Here is a 5,640-nt window from a genome sequence, read left to right on the forward strand (position 1 = left end):
AACGCTTCGATGCAAATTTGTAGATAGTGTTTAATTTTAAAAAATAGGTGGATTATTCCAAAAGCAACATGATCTGCTAGTTCGTTATTAATATCCTGATTCAGATAAAGTATATCGAATGAAAGAGGGATTATTAAAAAATATTATTTCTCATAAAAAAATTATGTTTATTCATACACTTTTCAATATGTTATAGCATTATAAAGTTAAAAATAAAAAAATAAAATCGAGAATTTTCACACAATAATAGCATTTGTTAGCCAATTTCACCCTGAAGACAAAATAAAGTACGAAATTTTTTTTTTTTCACGATAAAGTATATTACATTAGCTTTAATTTAAGATATATATAAAAGTGTCAGACCTTCCGGAACACTTTCAAAAGTTAAGTTGAAAAAATTAATTTTTTGTGAAAAAGTTGTCATTTTAAATCCCCCCCTGTGGGCAGGTAAAAAGTCAGATTTATAAAAAAAATATACCAAATGATAGGTAATGACATCATGCATCTATAAAAAAAAGAATTATATTGATATGTTTATTTTTAAAAAAGTTACGGCAGTTTTTAGTAAAAAAAATTGAAAAAATTTCGAAAATTAGCCATTTTTAAATTAGTAATTTTTTCGGAGGTTTCCCCCATTAACGGGGAACGAGGGAATTTTTTTCAAGTTTTGAGGGTAATGTCTTCGACTAGATACGATTTGTGATCTTTTGACGTATCATTGAAAGAAATCGATTCGGTGAGAGCTGAGAAAAAGTGGTAACAGACACAAAAAAAAAAAAAAAAATAATAATAATAATAAACACATCTTAGTAAAACCAATACCTTCTCAGCTTCGCATCGAAGCTAATATTGTGATGACTTTAGCCAAAAATGTAAACTTTATACTCTTTACATTTCACTATTTACTATTTTTTAATTTTACTCGTTATATTAAATAAATTTTTAATATATTTTTGTTACACTGATTCTGATGTAATATTTTTCCTGCAAAGCACTAGGCAGAGTACTCCTACTTGAATCAGTGGTCTACTTACGAGGATAACCCAAAAAGGTTTACAAGCCAAAGGCGTTTGAGAATCGTAAGGACTCAAGTCTGGGGCGATGCCACAGCTAGGCGAGTCTAGTAATAAATATTTTGAAAAAATAAAAAAAAAATTTTTGTTTTAAGAGACAAATAACAAAAAATATGTTTTTAGGGTAATTCAAAACTGTACAAATTATTTTTAAAAAAACAATACAGTGGGGACAAGTATGAATGATCATTATCATTTTAAACGTTTCAATGCAAATCAGTTGTGTTTATTTTTAGAAGGATTTATTAAAATATTCCAAAAGCAATATTAACTTATAATACCTCAATTACATGCTGATTACAAGTTTTATAATTTATAAGTACAATACAGGAATAAATACATGTTTTATAAATTAAATTTTGTATGAAATTAATATTCAATAATTAAGTAATTATAAATATGAACTATCAAAAAAAGAAGAAAAAAAAATTATCTTTCCTAAAGTGATTATTCTGACATTTTCTTAACTATTATTTCAGTTATGTATTAAATTTTAATTTATTATAGAAATTATGATAAAATAATATAACAATAATATTAATAGTAATATTTTAAGCTTCGATGTGAAGCTGAGAAGGTATTAATTTTATTAAGATGTTTTTTTTTTGTGTCTGTTGCCACTTTTTCTCAGCTCTCATGGAACCGATTTCCTTTAAAGGTACGTCAAAAGATCACAAAATGTATGTAGTCGAAGACATTACCCTTATAAATTAAAAAAACTTAAAATTTAAAAATGGCTCATTTTCGAATTTTTTTTATTTTTTTACATAAAACTTCCATTACTTTTTGAAAAGTGTATGAATTCATACAATTCTTTTTAATAGATATATTACATATTAACCTATCATTTGTTAAAAAAAAATGTTCACAAAAAATTAACTTTTTCAATTTACCTTTTGAAAGTGTTCCGGAAATACTGACACTATTATATATATATATATAATTTAATATTATATATATTAAATTAAAGTTATTATAATATACTTTAATATGAAAAAAAACCCAGCACAGTGGTGACGTGGCATAGTTGGGTAAAGTATATGATATCTGACAGTGGTTAAAATCACTATCATAAAAAACGCTTTGATGAAAATCTTTAGATAGTATTTAATTTTAAAAAATTGATGGAATATTCCAAAAGCTACATGATTTGTTATTTCCTTATTTATATCCCTATTAATATATATGTTGAATGAAGAGGGATATAAATATTATTATTTCCTATAAAGAAATTATATTGATCCATACACTTTTCAATAAGTTATAGCATTATAAAGTTAATAATATAAAAAAGAAATTTTTTTACAAAAGTCGTATTTATTTTATTAACTCTGATGTTTGTTTCACCAGGAATACAAAATAAAGTCCAACATTTTTTTTTTCCATAATAAAGTATATTACAAGTTTAATTGAGTATATTAAGTTTCATTTAAGATATATATAAAAGTGTTTTAAATTACCCCCTGTGGGCAAGTAAAGGATCAGATTTATAAAAAAAATATACCAATGATAGGAAAAGACATTATGCATCTACAAAAAAAGAAATTATAATGATTTGGTTACTTTTACAAAAGTTATAGCAGTTTTAAGTAAAAAAAATTGAAATAGAAATAGAAAAAACACGGGGGTAAAATCAAAGATCCGGTGATTAAAATTTAAAGGGCAAAATGTTGCAACTTTGATTTTAAGAGCCTAAGTAATAAAGTGAATTTGGGGCCTCTTTAAAAAAAAATTCCCTGTTGCACTTTGAATCTTTTTATAAAGCCATCAAATTTTTTTAATCTATTTACATCACAATTTGGAAAAATTGAAACAATATAAATATACCACATAGTCAAAATTACATAATATCTAATTTTAATGTTTAAATTTATGCTATTACATTTATATTTAATAATTATTTGATACTTTATATAATTTTTTTAACTAAGATTATCGAAAAATTTTCAAAACAATTCTTCAGACAAGTGTTTGATTTATTTCAAAATTAAATCTCTAAATTTATTTAAGAAAGAATTTGTTGAGTCTACATTCTTAAATATGAGATTAAATGTTACTATCAATTTAATGTTTAAATTCATTTTATTATATAAATAAGAACAAATTGAATACACAAATCAGTTTTATCTCTAATTTTATTAGTCAAGTATTTTTACCTTTTATTCTTAAAAGCTATGTATCCTCCCACTAATTAACAAATGCGACGATGTAGAGTTTCCTAGCTAAAAAAATGCTATATGGTTTGATATTTTCATGAGTTACGTTTTTTTTTGGCTTGTTACTTTTAAAAAAGTCAAACAATTTTTTTATGAAACGGCAAAATAATTTTTGCAAAGGGTTAAAACCGATACAGCCCACATAATTTATGGCTACTTTTACTAAATACAAACGTATCATGTTTTTTATCTTATTATATAATAGAACAAGGAACAAAACGCTTTTCTGGGAAAATTACTTAGCGTGCTTGGATTTTCAAAATTTTTTTTTAAACGAAAGTACTCGGTCACCAGACTCCAGGAAAATTATTGGCGAAGGTCGGAAAAGTTTTGCCGCTCGCCGGCGAGCGTTTTAAAATTTTGACCGTTTTCGAGAAAAACGCTCGATGAAGCTATCGTTTTACGACTTAAGGTTTGAAATTTTCATCAGACCCGCCCAATGACATTCCTGAAATATGATAAAAAAATCAATTCAATCCGTTCATTTTTCATCGTTTTACGAGCTTTTTTTTTTTTAAGTCCACGCGCATGGTTTTAATATACGCATTGACTCATTTCTGCTCATACGTTTATTCTGAACCTTAATTATATAGTATAATATGTATTTTTATTAGGACACTATTTTGTATTTGCACATAGTACTATATTTTATCGAGGAATATTATGTTACATATAAACTTCTAGACGGTTATAATTATATAAGTTTGTACTTTCATTATCAGAACAATACATTATTAATAATATTTTTTTTCTCATATATGATGTATGAGTCTATAAGTTTATCGTTTAAATTGGGATTCATTTATGACAACTATGCTGTCCAACGTTAAATTGCAGTTACCAATATTTTTATCAAAATTAAATTTTTTACATAGTCCACGTATAATAACCTGCTGAATTTTTTATTTAATATTCAATAATATAAACACAATTATTATAACTAGAATATTAATAATTTTTGCGTATTACCAGGGGTGTATTTAAAGGAGATATGGCCCCCCCTTGAACCAGCGCTATCAATATTTGTTTAGGTAACTTCTAATAAATAATATCCTGTTTTTTCATCATTACTTTGATTTTTAGCCAAAAAAATTCTATAACGCGTTTAACAAAGTAAAAAATATTAAATACCCTCCTAAAATAATTTTTGAATAGGCCTAAAGGGAATACCTCATTAACAAACGTTAACCTTATACCCAATACAATTTACTATATTCTCTTTTTGAATTTTCCTGATTTTAATAATAACATTTTTAATATATTTTTGTTACACTGATTGTAATATTTTTTCTGCAAAACACTTATCGTATCCGACGTAGCCGGGTACTCCTACCGGAATCAGTGGCCTACTTATGATGACGGCCCGAAGAGGCATACGCGTTGAAGGCGCGTATGGCTTGTACGGCCCCGGATCTGGGGCGTAGCCCCAGCTAGGCGGAGCCTGGTTATTAATAATTTATATTATTTTAATTAATTATTTATATATAATTTATGGTTAAGAAACCTCCTCCTTTGGGGAGGCCGCTGTGGCCCTTAATGGGCTAATANCATCATAAACAATTAAATCTATTTTTTCTTTTTATAATTTTTAGTATTAAATTTAGTTAAGAAAATTTATTAACATAATTCTCAACGGTGAAAATAAAAATTGACCATTAGTATAGTTACAAGAGATGACTAACCTATAAGGGTATTTTCAAAATAGAATAATTGCTACTAAACAAACTTAAAAAGATACCAGAAATTTAAAAAAGTATTTTAGCAATATTATATATAGATATAAATTACAAACAATAATATGGATGATATTTAATATAATTTATATCAAAATTGATAAAAATTATATTGATTTTAAGACCCGAATAAAACTAAATAACAAACGATCCAGCTAATATATTTATGTGGTGTAGAGGGTATGGATTTTCATCCTTACGATTCCATTAGCATTACACAATTCAGCACTCTCAAGATTTTGCTCTTACTGCACCACTGTGAACTGGTACACAGTACCAGTTTACTAAAGTAAACTTACTCAGGATTTTTTAAGGAAACTATTAAAAAAATCTTAGGTGAATAATGTAATTATAAAATTATCTTTACTCCTTTAATTCAAGTATATATAGTGGTGTATTCAGGGGCGTGGGTTAGATGGTTGTAAACCCCCTCAAAAACCATTAGATGTTCGATTCTTTTTTATTGTCCATAAAAAATTCAACTTAATGACTTTTTTTTACTCATCAATAGAGTAGCAATTAGCGATACAGAAGAAATAATACACCATTGAATACATAGAAATAACAATGTATTATTATTATAAGTATTTTTTAATTTTCTATAAAGTAAAAATAATA

The sequence above is a fragment of the Daktulosphaira vitifoliae genome, unplaced genomic scaffold (genome assembly GCF_025091365.1).
Source record: "Daktulosphaira vitifoliae isolate Bord-2020 unplaced genomic scaffold, ASM2509136v1 Scaffold_2, whole genome shotgun sequence".
Taxonomy (NCBI): domain Eukaryota; kingdom Metazoa; phylum Arthropoda; class Insecta; order Hemiptera; family Phylloxeridae; genus Daktulosphaira; species Daktulosphaira vitifoliae.